The sequence below is a fragment of the Petromyzon marinus genome, chromosome 16 (assembly GCF_048934315.1).
Source record: "Petromyzon marinus isolate PM22_M1 ecotype Great Lakes invasive population chromosome 16, UKy_Petmar_22M1.pri1.0, whole genome shotgun sequence".
Classification (NCBI taxonomy): domain Eukaryota; kingdom Metazoa; phylum Chordata; class Hyperoartia; order Petromyzontiformes; family Petromyzontidae; genus Petromyzon; species Petromyzon marinus.
In genome coordinates this window covers 9,953,541-9,971,622 of record NC_133682.1, presented here as the reverse complement: position 1 = coordinate 9,971,622, position 18,082 = coordinate 9,953,541, and the positions used below count along the sequence as shown (strand labels likewise).

The window sequence follows — 18,082 nt, the reverse complement described above, 5'->3', positions numbered from 1 at the left end:
CCTGCTGCTGCTGTATATTTGGAGTCGGCGTGCCTCTTTCTCCCCGTGGTCGCGTGGATTTGTCTCCAGGTCCTCTGGTTCCCCCCCCCCCCCTCCACATTAAGAAACACGCGTCTCGATCATTTTGCTGCTATACAATTCCACGCGATGATAAACCACTTCGTTGAGCTACCATTTATGGCCAGGTCGCTTCTGAAAAAAAATATTTTATCGCTCAGTGAGGCCTGACCCGGTTTTAAAAAAAAACAACTTTTTTTTAAAAAAAGTTCTTTTTTTTTAAGTTTAGTGTAGATGTCACACGGCACAGATCTCGGTTACAAAATCACGGCGCCGCGGTCTGGAAAGCTTAAGTCGGGCTCGTGAGCCTGGACAGCGATTGCATTGTGCGACCGCTGCCAACGTGCCTAGCAGGTCGGGGTTGTTGTTGTTGTGTAGGTTGCGTAGTTGGTCAATGGCGAGCGGAGGCGCAGCGGTTAGCGCACCGCGCCTCGAACAGAACTCGCCACGGGGACATTGTCGCGACAGATTTACAATACTGGGGGGGGAGGGGTGGGGGGGGGCGATTTACGTCGGTAAATATTGAGCCCTGCCCCCCCCCCCTTTGGGCTATTGCGCAGTGGGTGGTCAATTCCAAACGGCAGGGAGAAGTTTCAATGCAGCGAATTCCCATGTCCAAGGCATCGAGTTACAACGGACCTGGCGGCGGGTGCTGTGTGCAAGGTCAAACTCCACCTCTCCCATGGTGTAGCTGCCCCCACCCCGAGCTTCTAGACGTGCTCTGGATTCGCGTGGCATTGCCTTTGTATCGTTCGCCTTTTGGCGTTCGTCTCTGGCCCGGCACTGGTGAGACTGGCCCATACTGAAGGCAGTCTCCGGCTGTAGGCCAATGAATTTCAAAGGCAGCGCGTCACATTATCAGAGCCTTGTTTGTTTTAATGCCGGAAAAGGTTAAACGCCTGTTCTTATTACACGATTTCATTTCACTCACTCTGGCTGTTGTTGTTGTCATTGTTGTTGTCGTTGTTGTTGTCGTTGTTGTCATTGTTGTTGTTGTATCCTCAAATCTTGTAACTCAATTTTAACTCACCTCCCAATTTGCTATCGACTGCAAACTTGGTATATTTATGTCATACAGATGACAACACTATATTCTATCATAAAAAAATTTTATATATATTTTTTTTAACATTATTTTTTATACGTTATGTTTCGGCTTGGGTCTAATTGTCCACGGTCAGCTGACGTTGGTTGTAATTGGCCATGGCCCCCTTACGTTGTGGCAAGCTTCGGGGCCACTTCTTGGAGTCGTGGAGTTCTTCCATGACTAGTACGTTTCATAAAAGCGTGGTTTTTTATACTTTGATACTGGAACAACCAAAAGGTCCCATGCTAGTATCTGTCCGTCACACCTGCAGCCTTCCCTCGCTTTATGCGATTTCGCGTTGTGTATGCAGCATACGCAACGGGGGTGTCGGCCTACTCTGTGTGTACTGTGTGTGTACTGTGTGTACTGTGTTTACTCTGTGTGTACTGTGTGTGTACTGTGTGTGTAATGTGTGTACTGTGTTTACTCTGTGTGTACTGTGTGTGTACTGTGTGTGTACTGTGTGTACTGTGTTTACTCTGTGTGTACTGTGTGTGTACTGTGTGTACTGTGTTTACTCTGTGTGTACTGTGTGTGTACTGTGTGTGTAATGTGTGTACTGTGTGTGTGTACTGTGTGTGTACTGTGTGTGTACTGTGTTTTACTGTGTGTGTACTGTGTGTACTGTGTGTTTACTGTGTGTACTGTGTGTGTACTGTGTGTGTACTGTGTGTGTGTGTATTGTGTGTACTGTGTGAGTACTGTGTGTGCTGTGTGTGTACTGTGTGTGTACTGTGTGTGTGTGTACTCTGTGTGTACTGTGTGTGTACTGTGTGTGTACTGTGTGTACTGTGTGTATACTCTGTGTGTACTGTGTGTGTACTGTGTGTACTGTGTGTGTAATGTGTGTGTACTGTGTGTGTACTCTGTGTGTACTGTGTGTACTGTGTTTACTGTGCGCTACTTAGCAGGCAGTTGTCTCCTTTGGCGGTTTCGCTTTGTGCGAAGGTTTTCATTTCGGAACGAATCTCTTTTAACTCTTACTTGGCCAGGTAAAGCCCCACTGAGCTAAATAGCCATTTCTTTCAGAAACCACCTGGTCACAAATGATAGCGTAACTATGTTTTGGGCCTTTCGGTATAGTCACGTAGATATGTTCAAATAAAATAACAAGAAAAATAGCAAAAAAATTACGACGTTTCGATCGCAACACAAGCGATGACGAACGATTGTGTTGCGATCGAAACGTCGTGGGTTTTTCCTCATTTTTTTGTTCTTCTATTTGAAACTTATCCACGTGGTGACTTTAGCGAAAGACCCAAAGAATATGAATTCCTGCAGTCACGAAAGCTTTAAGTCGAGATTCTAAAGCTCAACCAAATGGTTTATCACGTGTGCATTTATAGGAGCCAAATATTCTAAACGCGTGATGTTGATTCTAAATGTGTAGGGGGGAAAAAAACGGAGGAGCTGCAGAAAAAAATCCACGTGGGGAGAGAGAGAGACGCAGACACGCACACAGACAAAGCGCACACACAGAGATATACACCCACGCACACGCACACAGATATACACACACGCACACACACAGAGATACACACACGCGCACACACAAACAGAGATATACACCCACGCACACACACACAGAGATACACACACGCACACAGATACACACGCGCACACACACACAGAGAGATATACACACACAGAGACACCCACGCACACAGATATGCACACACGCACACACACACAGAGATACACACACGCACACAGAGATATACACGCGCACACACAGATATACACACACAGATATACACACACGCACACACACACAGAGATACACACACGCACACACACAGAGATATACACGCGCACACACACACAGATACGCACACGCAGACACGCACAGAGATATACACACGCTCACACACACAGAGATACACACACGCACACACACAGAGACACACACACGCACACACACACACGCACACACACACAGATACACACACACAGAGATACACACACACACACAGAGATACACACACACAGAGATACACACGCGCACACACACACACAGATACACACACACAGAGATACACACACGTACACACACACAGAGATACACACACACACAGAGATACACACACGCACACACACAGAGATACACACACGCACACACACACACAGAGATACACACGTACACACACACACAGAGATACACACACGCACAGAGATACACACGTACACACACACACAGAGATACACACACACACAGAGATACACACGTACACACACACACAGAGATACACACACACAGAGATACACACACACAGAGATACACACGTACGCACACATCGAGATATACACACACACACAGAGATGCACACACACAGAGATACACACACACACAGAGATACACACGTACGCACACATCGAGATATACACACACACACAGAGATACACACACACAGAGATACACACACACACAGAGACACACACGTACGCACACACCGAGATATACACACACACAGAGATACACGGCAGCTTTGTTCTTCGCGATTAGACCCACGCCCTCCCCTCGCCCCCTCCGTGTGCTCTGAGCAGATCAAAGTGGAGCTGGGCACACACCTGTCAGAGGAGAATGTTTGTTCTGCTAACCTTGCCGGGCACCGGACACTGCGAGACCCAGGGAGAGAGATTTGAGAGAGGGAGGGAGAGAGATTGGGCTGTTAATGTTCACGAACCTGACACCAGCATCCACCTCACCTGATGCTCACCCCCCCACCTCTCTCCTCCCCACCACCACGACACACACACACACCCACCCACGTCTTCACACACCCCCCCACCACCACGCTCACACTCCACCGGACATCTGACATCAACACGCAGACACCGGGACCCTGTTGCTCGAGAGAAGCATGCCAATGTCGGCCTCGCCACTTGTCCTAAAGTCTGAGTCGGATGTCGAGTCTCACTCGGATGTCGAGTCTGAATTTACAAAGGCGTCCATGTACATACGTGTGTATACATAAGCGTCCATGTACATACGTGTGTATACATGAGCGTCCATGTACATACGTGTGTATACATAAGCGTTAATGTACATACGTGTGTATACATAAGCGTCCATGTACATACGTGTGTATACGTAAGCGTTCAAGTACATACGTGTGTATACATAAGCGTCCATGTACATACGTGTGTATACATAAGCGTTCATGTACATACGTGTGTATACGTAAGCGTTCATGTACATACGTGTGTATACATAAGCGTCCATGTACATACGTGTGTATACGTAAGCGTGCATGTACATACGTGTGTATACATAAGCGTCCATGTACATACGTGTGTATACATAAGCGTTCATGTACATACGTGTGTATACATAAGCGTTCATGTACATACGTGTGTATACGTAAGCGTTCATGTACATACGTGTATATACGTAAGCGTTCATGTACATACGTGTATATACGTAAGCGTTCATGTACATACGTGTGTATACATAAGCGTCCATGTACATACGTGTGTATACATAAGCGTCCATGTACATACGTGTGTATACATAAGCGTCCATGTACATACGTGTGTATACGTAAGCGTTCATGTACATACGTGTGTATATGTAAGCGTTCATGTACATACGTGTGTATACATAAGCGTTCATGTAAACTTGTGTATGTATATGCGCTTATATACAAGCAGCAAGCGCTTGGGGGTGTATGTATGCACGCGCGTGTGTGTGCAGACACTGTAGGGACATTCCGTACAGTCGTTGACACTTTGAATGAACGTGATTTTCATGAAACGTGTTTTTTGTGTTGTGGCACGCATGTAGTATAATCACGAGTTCAATTCTACACTTTGTTTTTTAAAACATCGACAATTTTCAGTTTTGCCTTTTAAATAATGTCATGATATCCTTGTACAATTCAAACACCAATTTCAGAGCGCGCGTGTGTGTGTGTGCGCTCGCTAAAATAAAAACATATTTTTTATTTGACCAGTCACCCACCCACACACTTAGAAAATCACTCACACTCACACACTCGCTCACTCACACACTCGCTCACTCACACACTCACTCACCCACACACTTAGACAATCACTCACACTCACACACTCGCTCACTCACACACACACTCACTCACACACTCACTCACCCACACACTTAGGCAATCACTCACACTCGCTCACTCACACACTCACTCACTCACCCACACACTTAGACAATCACTCACACTCACCCACCCACACACTCACTCACACACTCACTCACCCACCCACACACTTAGAAAATCACTCACACTCACACACTCGCTCACTCACACACTCGCTCACTCACACACTCACTCACTTACCCACACACTTAGACAATCACTCACACTCACACACTCGCTCACTCACACACTCACTCGCACACTCACTCACTCACCCACACACTTAGACAATCACTCACACAATCGCTCACTCACTCGCTCACTCACACAATCACTCACACACTCACTCACAGAATCACTCACCCACAAACTTAGACAATCACTCACTCACTCACCCACAAACTCACATAACCACTCACACACACACTCACACACTCGCTCACTCACACACTCACTCACACACTCACAGAATCACTCACCCACGCACTTAGACAATCACTCACTCACTCACCCACAAACTCACACAACCACACACACACTCACACACTCACTCACATACTCACTCACACACTCGCTCACTCACAGACTCACTCACCCACACATTTAGACAAGCACTTACACTCACCCACCCACACACTCACCCATCCACACACTCACTCACACACTCACTCACACACTCACCCACAGACTCACTCACCCACACACTTAGACAATCACTCACACTCACCCACCCACACACTCACACAATCACTCACACACTCACTGACTCACAGACTCACTCACTCACAGACTTTCTCACCCACACACTTAGACAATCACTCACTCACCCACACACTCACACACTCACTCACTCACACAATCACTCACACACTCACTCATTCACATACACACTCACCCACACACTTAGACAATCACTCACACTCACCCACCCACACACTCACACACTCACTCACACACTCACCCACACACTTAGACACTCACACACTCATCCACCCACTCGCACACACACTCACTCAAAGACTCACCCACACACTTTGACACTCATTCACACACTCACCCACACACTCACACAACCACTCACCAACTCGCTCACACACTCACACAATCACTCAATCGCCACACTGCAGGTCACAACAACACACTCACGCACCCACACGCTCACCCACGCACCCACACACTCACCCACACACTCACACACTCACCCACAAACTCACACACCCACACACTCACCCACAAACTCACCACACACTCACACACTCACCCACACGCTCACCTACACACTCACACGACCACTCACTCGCCCCACCGCAGGTCACAACAACACACTCACACACAAACCCACACGCTCACTCAACATACACACCAACGCTGTAGGTCACATGCATCGCTGTCCATATAATCTACCCTGTACAGCATAGACAATGCAGTGGTGACACTCACACGAACATAAGTCATTGACAAACGTTCGCCGATCCGCTGTTGGTCTGTTTGACCATACTTCACCGCGCCAGAACCGGTCCAGAATCATCGGTCGACACCGATGTACGCGGCCGTGTTCGGACACCGAACTCGCGTTCAGCGGGTTCGCGGGGATAGTGCGCTAACCGCTGCGCCACCGCTCGCTCTCACCTTTGCGCAAAGCGGTTATCTGTTCACGCAACAATCAATGTGCGCGAGTTGCCAGCAATCGATCCTCGTCGTTCAGCGTTCGATCGGATTCAACGTCGATGTTACGCACGCAATTGGAGCGCAGCGCGCGCGACCACGTGTCTGGGAGTCCGTGCGCACATGTAAGCCGGCGAGCCCACAAAGATCGTGGAATCCGGATTCACCATCGCTGATCATCAGCCGCAGTCAACCCGTCATTAAAACCCGCGCTGCCACGTGCGAACGATTTCAAGCCTGTTTTTTTTTTTATGCAGAGCATCGATCTATAATTTGACGACGTTGTCGTTGACGTCGTTCGAGTTGTCTTCGCCGAATAATAAACTGTCGTGTTTGCGCGTGTCCGCCTGAATTTATTGCAAGCGATGGGAGGCGGCCTGGAGCGCACGCGCCGCCGATTAAGCGCGGCACGGCTACGTACGGTGCGAAAGAAGTTCAGCGTGCGTGCGTGCGTTGTGAGTTTCTGTTGTTCCGTGCGAACAATGGAGGTGTCTGTACGTTGGTGGATGTTACAGTGCCGCGTATCCAGAGTAAAACATCCCGACGGTGTGTCACGAGTATTGATAATTATTTGCGGGCTCTTATAAACACACACACGCACACACACATATATATACAGTTCACACTTATATGGGACTGTCGTTTTTAATGGGAGAATTGAAGGAGAATTAAACGCGCTGTAACTTGATAACAAATGTCATGTTAGTAGCTTCAAAAAGTCAGAGTCTCCCACGTGTTCGCCACCGTTGTCAACGCGTGACCCTGAATCTTGTCCAGGTGCAACTCCAGAGCCCGGAGGAGGCAACAGCACATTTCCCAACTCTTTGGTTCTGTTCGGTAAAGTCACGTAGGTTAAAAAAAAAATAAAGCACATTTCCCGTCGTAATTGTCGCAAATTCTCCCAAGTGTTTAGATTTTTTTGAAGCACGCTGTATATTCAAAATGCGCAGCAGACGCAGCAAAAGGTGTCTCAGAGCAGACCGTGTGCTTTAAAATGTATACAACACAAACTTCGGAACACATCTCGAGTTTCAGAATCAGGATATTGCTTTAGACTGCTGCAAGGAGGAATCATATGAGCTATACACAGATGTCCAGTACGGGCCGGTCAGCAAGTAACAACAAACAGGCAGTATATATGTTTTTTTTTAAACACAATAGGAGTTCCAAATAGAGGAAAGTTACGCAAGTCACTAAGAATAAATGAATAAAATTAAGTATATAAGTGCACATTGTTATTCTTTGGCTCTTTCGGTAAAGTCACGTAGATAGAAAAAATTAAGAAAATAATTCAGATAAAAAACACACGAATGTGGACTGTAGCTTGGTTCTTAATTGGAGTGAGTGTACTGGAAATCTCCAATGTGGACTGTAGCATGGTTATTAAGTTTGGTGAGTGTACTGGCAGTCTATAATGTAGACTGTAGCAATGGCTATTAAGTTTGGTGAGTGTACTGGCAGTCTATGATGTAGACTGTAGCAATGGTCATTCAGCTGGGTGAGTGTACTGGAAGTCTATGATGTAGACTTATTCTGTTTTTTTCAGGCTACAGTCTGCATTATAGACTGCCAGTACGCTCACTCAGTTTAATAATCATTGCTACAGTCTACATTATAGATTGCCAGTACACTAACCAGCTTAAAAAACAGGCTACAGTCTACATTATAGACTGCCAGTACACTCACCGAGGTTAAGAACCAGACTATAGTCTGCATTATAGACTGCCAGTACACTCACTCAGCTTAAAAGCCATTGCTACAGTCTACATTATAGACTGCCAGTACACTCACTCCGATTAAGAACCAGGCTCCAGTCCACATTCGTTTTTTTTTCGTTTTTACTATTTCTTTTTATTCAATCTTGATTTGAAAGAACCAAAGAATGTGAATTCCCGCAGTCACGAAAGTTTTAAGTCGAAATTTAAGTGCACATTGCATAATTACGTAAGCTTCCCGAACATATCATCGAAAATAATTACGCTTTTAGCTTCTTTCTAAATTGGTGAATCTCAGTGGTCAGGCGCATTCCTTGTGGGCAGAACGTTCCAAATCTCCTGGACATCTGTGGAAGAAGGAGAGTCTCATAGCTCATCGGATTTCTCCAAGAAAGAAAAAAAAAGATTCTGAAAAGGCCCGAACTCTGAAAGGTTTCTTTTTGTGGTCGAAAGCGTGGCTCACGGAGGGGCGCACTCACGGCGCGTGAGGACCTCAAACTCCCAGATGGAGGATTTTAAAGCTGCACAAAAGTGAGAAAAAGTTTGCACGTGGGAGAAGACCTGATGAGAAGGAAACTGGCACCATTGGGCACCACGGTGCCTATGAGATGTTAACTACCTCGCCTGGTATGCACGGAGGTCGGGGGTTCGAGCCCGACCCTGACGCCTGCTGCTGCTGCTGTGTATTTGGAGTTTGCACGTCTCTCTCTCATCATCATCATCACGGTGGCTAGGAGATGTTAACTACCTCGCCTGGTATCCAGGAGGTCGTGGGTTCGACCCTGACCCTAACGCCTGCTGCTGTATATTTAGAGTTTGCGGTGTCTCTCTCTCTCATCATCATCACGGTGACTAGGTGATGTTAACTACCTCGCCTGGTATAGAGAACTGTGCGTGTCTCTCTCTCCGTGGTCGCGTGGATTTTTCTCCGGGTCCTCCGGTTTTTCCCTCCACGTTTAGAAACGTGCGTTTAGAGTCTTTGGCTGCTGTAAATTCCCACGTGATGATGATCAGCAACTTCGTTCAAATCAAGATTGAACTTCGTTGAGCTATCACTTGTGGTCAGGTCGCTTCTGCAAAAGAGCTAGATAGCTCAGTGGGCCTTACCTGGTAACATAAAAATTGTTAAATTGTTTAGTTTATATTGAGACATGTGTGGGATGGACACCAACAGGAACATTTAAATTGTGTTGCTCGGAAAAATGTAAGGAAGCCGGAAAGAGAGGAAGACCTCACAGAGAATGGGCTTGACGACGACATCAGAAGAGATTGGTGCCAGGAAGATGTTGCACTACACTATACACTACACTAGCATATACTACACTATACACTACACTATACACTACACTAGTATATACTACACTATACACTACACTAGTATATACTACAATATACACTACTATACACTACACTATACACTATACAGTACACTACACTATACACTACACTATACACCACTATACACTACACTAGTATATACTACACTATACACTACACTAGTATATACTACACTATACACTACACTATACACTACACTACTATACACTACACTATACACTACACTATACACTACACTATACACTACACTACTATACACTACACACTACACTATACACTACACTATACACTACACTATACGCTACACTACTATACACTACACTACTATACACTACTATACACTACACTATACACTACACTATACACTACACTATACACTACTATGATGCGGCACTACTTGAGCCATATTGGCACAAGACGGAGAGAAACAACGCAACGTGCAGTGGACACCTACCACGGACGATGTAGCCCATGGATGGCGATGATGAAAGATGCACAATTGATCGGTCAAGTATCGAGGCAGTTGCCGAGTGCTTTTGCGAATGAAGCACAGCGATTTAAATCGTGCACCAAAGAGCTATGAACTATTTTTCAAAAAAAAAATGTTTTTGTTATTTTACCGAGAAAAAGGGCCCACTGAGCTATAGAGCTCCTCTTCAGAAGCGACCTCGCCACACACAGACGATAACTCAACGAGGCGGCTCATCACGTGGACATTAACAGCAACCAAATACTCTAAAATGCGCTGATGTCGGTTCTAAATGTGGAAGGGGAAAACCCGGAGGACCCGGAGAAAAATCGACGCCACCACGGGGAGAGAGAGAGAGAGAGATGAGAGAGACCGCAAACTCCAAATTCACAGCAGGCATCGAGGGTCGGGATCGAACCCACGAACCTCCCGCATACCAGGCGAAAGAGTGAACATCTCCTAGCCACCGTGGTGCCCTCAATTGGAAGCCAAGGTTTAACTCCGCAGGGTGGACACTCACCCAGTGAACGGCTACCAAAGCACCGCACACACGCAGCACCTCCACCACCACCGCAGCTGGCGAGGCACGTGTATTGGGGGGACGCATTGCCTTAATAGGTGCTCGCTAACAGCACTTGCCCTAGCAGCGACGCCACGGATCTCTCAGTATGCGGTGGGATAACCGGTTGCGTTCGTGGGTAGTGCGCTTTAAATACTTTTTTTTTTTAAAACAACGAATACGAATCGATGGATAGTTTGGATTCGCGTGCTTTGTATGCAATGGGCTCGTGTGAATCATTGCAGCCGCTAGAGGCCGCTACATTCACCGCAATGTAACAACAACAAAAACAAACGATCGGTTAAGTCAGCCCCGAATCCAACTCATTATTTGGTGCAGAATCACACGTCATAATTAACTAAAACTCAACACTTGTGTCAAACAGGTCCCTGCAGGGTGGGCTGGTAGGAACATTGGAATTTTGCGCAATTTTATGACATTGTTACATAAAATTGTGCAAATTGAGAGCGTCTTCCCACCTTTTTGCCCTCAAAATCGTTGAGGGTTCTTCGTACAAATTATACACCCAACAGCAAGAGATTTCACTTCGTTAAAGTATTGAAAGCGGACGGACGGACGGACACATTAATCTATTGCAGGCTGGTACACTCAGTTTACAACTTCGTTCCTACCAGTATAATATTTGCCTTGTCTAACACAGAGACACACATACCAGACACACATCAAAAAGATCAAAGACAAAGATCCCCCGTGTAGCCTTAACAGACTGTAGGGGCAAGTGCTGTTAGCGAGCACCTATGAAGGCCGGAACGGTACACGAGGGGGTGGGTGGCCAGCACCACGCCCGACCGCCTTTGTCTCCCCAGTGACGATGTTTATTATACACCGAAACGGGTACTCATTTGAGGCTGAGCCGACCTAGGGGAGGCCCAGTACCGCTTCAGGTAATTGTCACTGGGTGCTGGCCGTGAGCAGGAATCAAACTCGGGTCGATAGGTTTGTAGCGAAGCGCGCTAACCGCTACACTACCGCTCCCCAGACACACACACAGCAAACAGACACACACACAGCAAACACACACACAGCAGACACACACAGCAGACAGACACACACAGCAGACACACACAGCAGACACACACACACACAGCAAACACGCACACAGCAGACACACATACAGCAGCACACACACAGCAGACACACAGCACACACACACACAGCACACACACACAGCACACACACACACAGCACACACACACACACAGCAGAAACACACACACATAGCAGACACACACAGCAGACACCAACACAGCAAACAGACACACAGCAGACACACACATAGCAAACAGACACACACACAGCAGACACACACACACACAGCAGGCACACACACAGCACACACACACACAGCACACACACACCACACACAGCAGACACACACACACAGCAGACACACACACACAGCAAACACACACACAGAAGACACACACACACACACAGCACACACACACAGCACACACACACCACACACACAGCAGACACACACACAGCACACACACACAGCAGACACACACAGCACACACACACACAACACACACACAGCACACACACACACCACACACACACAGCAGACACACACACACAGCAGACACACACACACAGCAGACACACACACACAGCAGACACACACACAGCAAACACACACACAGCAGACACACACAGCACACACACACAGCACACACACACACACAGCACACACACACAGCAGACACACACACAGCAGACACACACACACAGCACACACACACAGCAGACACACACAGCACACACACACAGCACACACACAGCACACACACACACAGCAGACACACAGCACACACACACAGCAGACACACACAGCACACACACACAGCACACACACACACAGCACACAGCAAACACACACACCACACACACACACACCACACACACCACACACACACACACAGCACACACACAGCACACACACACAGCACACACACACACACAGCACACAGCAAACACACACACCACACACACACACACCACACACCCACACACACACAGCACACACACACAGCAGACACACACAGCACACACACACAGCACACACACACACACATCACACAGCACACACACACCACACACACCACACACACACACCAAACACACACACCACATACACACCACACACACACACAACACACACACACACAGCAGACACACACAGCACACACACACAGCACACACACACACAGCACACAGCACACACACACACCACACACACACACCACACACACACCACACACACCACACACACACCACACACCACACACACACAGCACACACACACAGCACACACACACACAGCAGACACACACACAGCAGACACACACACAGCAGACACACACAGCAGACACACACCACACACACACAGCACACACACACCACACACACAGCACACACACCACACACACACAGCACACACACACCACACACACACAGCACACACACACCACACACACACAGCACAGCACACACACACCACACACACACAGCACACACACACAGCAGAAACACACACAGCAGACACACACACAGCAGACACACACACACACACAGCAGACACACACACAGCAAACACACACACAGCAGACACACACACAGCAGACACACACAGCAGACACACACACAGCACACACACACACAGCACACACACAGCACACACACACACTGCACACACACACAGCACACACACACAGCAGACACACACACACAGCACACACACACAGCACAAACACACACAGCACACACACACAGCACACACACACAGCACACACACAAAGAGTGCAAACAAAGCAGCAGAGCTGACTCCGTTCCCCTAGCAGCGCCTCCGTGGGGGTTACGGAGGCGAGAGTGGAGTGTTCCCGGCAGTGTGCCACGTGAGGGCCTTGGCAATGGGGAGCGGTGGCTGCGACTCCATGAGTTCGATTCCCGCCCACGGCTAACCACCAACACCCGTGGCGATTGTTTGAACCGGTGTCGGGCATCACCTAGGTCGACTCAGCCCTCAAACGATTGCAGCAGGGGTCAGCATCGATCCCACGACCCCCTCCCGTTGTGCCAGGCCGAGGTACTTCAGCACCACCGGTGTGTCGGGGAGAGGAAGACCACAACGACATTTACACTTCGAGTTAACGACGTGGCAATCCTTACCAATTGGCCGCGTCGGGTGGAGGAGGGTTTCACACGACAGATTTACTTACACGTAAAACAACAACATATATAAACATCGCGAATGTCATTCGTGAGCCTCGCGCGGATAGCCTCATGGCGCGAAAGCCTCGTGTGTTCAATTGTCTCGTGCGTGCTATCGAGGGTGTGTGCCCGTGAGCCGTTGCCCAACGTCGCGTCGCCAACGTTATACGAACGTTCAAAACAGGACGGTCGAGGGCTCGCGGCCGGACGGGCCTGGGAGCGCTCGCTGGCACGTGGGGTAACAGCTAAGATGGATTATACTGTTTGGTTCTTTCTGTGAAGTCACGTGGGTGGAAAAATAAAATAAAACTAAAAAAGAATATACATCACGACGTTTCAATCGCAACACGAGCGGTCGTCCTCAGGCGGGAAAAAATCATACAGCTGTGGAACTGTTGAATCAGCGAGAGAGTGGAACTGTGAACCAGCGAGAGAGTGGAACTGTGAACCAGCGACAGAGTGGAACTGTGAACCAGCGACAGAGTGGAACTGTGAACCAGCGAGAGAGTGGAACTGTGAACCAGCGACAGAGTGGAACTGTGAACCAGCGAGAGAGTGGAACTGTGAACCAGCGAGAGAGTGGAACTGTGAACCAGCGACAGAGTGGAACTGTGAACCAGCGAGAGAGTGGAACTGTGAACCAGCGAGAGAGTGGAACTGTGAACCAGCGACAGAGTGGAACTGTGAACCAGCGAGAGAGTGGAACTGTGAACCAGCGAGAGAGTGGAATTGTGAACCAGCGAGAGAGTGGAACTGTGAACCAGCGAGAGAGTGGAACTGTGAACCAGCGAGAGATTGGAACTGTGAACCAGCGAGAGAGTGGAACTGTGAACCAGCAAGAGAGTGGAACTGTGAACCAGCGAGAGAGTGGAACTGTGAACCAGCGAGAGAGTGGAACTGTGAACCAGCGAGAGAGTGGAACTGTGAACCAGCGAGAGAGTGGAACTGTGAACCAGCGAGAGAGTGGAACTGTGAACCAGCGAGAGAGTGGAACTGTGAACCAGCGAGAGATTGGAACTGCTGTACCAGCGAGAGAGTGGAACTGCTGAACCAGCGAGACAGTGGAACTGTGAACCAGCGAGAGAGTGGAACTGCTGTACCAGCGAGAGAGTGGAACTGCTGAACCAGCGAGACAGTGGAACTGTGAATCAGCGAGAGAGTGGAACTGATAAACCAGCGAGAGAGTGGAACTGTGAACCAGCGAGAGAGTGGAACTGTGAACCGGCGAGAGAGTAGAACTGTGAACCAGCGAGAGAGTGGAACTGTGAACCAGCGAAAGAGTGGAACTGCTGAACCAGCGAGAGAGTGGATCTGCTAAACCAGCGAGAGAGTGGAACTGTGAACCAGCGAGAGAGTGGAACTGCTAAACCAGCGAGACAGTGGAACTGCTAAACCAGCGAGAGAGTGGAACTCTGAACCAGCGAGAGAGTGGAACTGTGAACCAGCGAGAGAGTGGAACTGCGAACCAGCGAGAGATTGGAACTGCTGTACCAGCGAGAGAGTGGAACTGCTGAACCAGCGAGACAGTGGAACTGTGAACCAGCGAGAGAGTGGAACTGCTGTACCAGCGAGAGAGTGGAACTGCTGAACCAGCGAGACAGTGGAACTGTGAACCAGCGAGAGAGTGGAACTGATAAACCAGCGAGAGAGTGGAACTGTGAACCAGCGAGAGAGTGGAACTGTGAACCAGCGAGAGAGTGGAACTGTGAACCAGCGAGAGAGTGGAACTGTGAACCAGCGAGAGAGTGGAACTGTGAACCAGCGAGAGAGTGGAACTGTGAACCAGCGAGAGAGTGGAACTGTGAACCAGCGAGAGAGTGGAACTGCTGAACCAGCGAGAGAGTGGAACTGTGAACCAGCGAGAGAGTGGAACTGTTGTACCAGCGAGAAAGTGGAACTGTGAACCAGCGAGAGAGTGGAACTGTGAACCAGCGAGAGAGTGGAACTGTGAACCAGCGAGAGAGTGGAACTGTGAACCAGCGAGAGAGTGGAACTGTTGTACCAGCGAGAGAGTGGAACTGTGAACCAGCGAGAGAGTGGAACTGTGAACCAGCGAGAGAGTGGAACTGCTAAACCAGCGAGAGAGTGGAACTGTGAACCAGCGAGAGAGTGGAACTGTGAACCAGCGAGACAGTGGAACTGTGAACCAGCGAGACAGTGGAACTACTAAACCAGCGACACAGTGGAACTGTGAACCAGCGAGAGAGTGGAACTGTGAACCAGCGAGAGAGTGGAACTGTGAACCAGCGAGAGAGTGGAACTGCTGTACCAGCGAGAGAGTGGAACTGCTGAACCAGCGAGACAGTGGAACTGTGAACCAGCGAGAGAGTGGAACTGATAAACCAGCGAGAGAGTGGAACTGTGAACCAGCGAGAGAGTGGAACTGTGAACCGGCGAGAGAGTGGAACTGTGAACCAGCGAGAGAGTGGAACTGTTGTACCAGCGAGAGAGTGGAACTGTTAACCAGCGAGAGAGTGGAACTGTGAACCAGCGAGACAGTGGAACTGTGAACCAGCGAGAGAGTGGAACTGCTAAACCAGCGAGAGAGTGGAACTGTGAACCAGCGAGAGAGTGGAACTGTGAACCAGCGAGAGAGTGGAACTGTGAACCAGCGAGAGAGTGGAACTGTGAATCAGCGAGAGAGTGGAACTGCTGAACGAGCGAGAGAGTGGAACTGTGAACCAGCGAGAGAGTGGAACTGCTAAACCAGCGAGAGATTGGAACAGCTGGATTTTTTTTTCCGCCTGAGGGCGACCGCTTGTGTTGCGATCGAAGCGTCGTGATCTGTTATTTTTTATTTTGTTCTATTGTTCTACCCACGTGACTTTACCGACAGAACCAAAGAGCATGGATTCCTGCAGTCACGAAAGCTTCAAATCAAGATTGAACTTAGATGGAGCAGCTACGAAGCGTGTGGAGGGTGGAATACAACCTTACGTTGTGAGTAACTTGAAGCCCCGCAAAAAAACATAAAATGTGTTTCGCTCGGAATGGGACATCAGATTTTAAATTAATAAAAAAAGACCCCAACTTTAATGTCATCTGTGTGCCGCCAAAGATGTTTTTATTCATGTAGTGACGAATTGGCCACGTTCTGTTCACGTGACATCCCTGACTCGTTGGCTGTGTCGGGTGGTGGCGGGTTTTAACGACACATTTACACATTGACGCGATCCAACCCTAAACACCTCCATTATAGATTTTTCTTTTTTTTTATCCCAATGCTACGAAATGTTTACATCTGGAGATTTCCAATGGTGTTGAATTGAAACTTGACGTCTTATTATTATTATTATAATAATATATATTTTTTTAAATCCGAAAACCTAAACATTTTCAAATTCATGGCCTCCCCCCTCCCGCAGAAAGCCAGAGCCAAACTCTGCTAGAAGCCTTTCCGTTGCTGAAGCTGTGTCAATAAAATATCGTCTCATCGTGTTTTTTTTTTAATGCTTGCCGAATCCAAAGATTAACATCGCATCGGAAAAAAATAAAACCCCCCTCTCAAACACTCAACAACACTCGTGAAGAGTGTGACGCTGACGGTGAGTCAAAAGCCGTGGGCGAGGCAACGCCGTGAAATGTTGCCCACCGCGTCCACCCCGTACCACGATAACGTCACCGCGGCGCTTGTGCCAAGCTAGGTGCACTTTGAGGCCACGATAGGTGTGGACGGCCCGATGCTGGCAGGAGGTCACGGTACAGACCCAGGTGCCACGAGTTTGACTGACTCAGATGACTGGCATGGCAGATGTCCCAACTGCACTCCCCACTGTGCCAACTTTTATCCTGCCCGGCGCTCGGCTCGTTGTTGTGAGCGGTCGCTTCCCCGCCCTCCGTAGTTGCTGGAGG

The 18,082-nt window shown here is 48.5% G+C and overlaps 1 protein-coding gene across 1 annotated transcript in view; it reads left to right on the top strand.

Moving 5' to 3' along the window:
- Positions 1 to 17,336, top strand: part of PDX1 (pancreatic and duodenal homeobox 1) — a 46,929-nt gene extending 29,593 nt beyond the window's left edge. Inside the window, exon 5 of the mRNA XM_032955194.2 lies at positions 17,067 to 17,336. The gene's annotated coding sequence lies outside the window, so the exon portion shown is untranslated. The remainder of the gene's footprint in view (positions 1 to 17,066) is intronic.
- Positions 17,337 to 18,082: the final 746 nt, after the last annotated feature.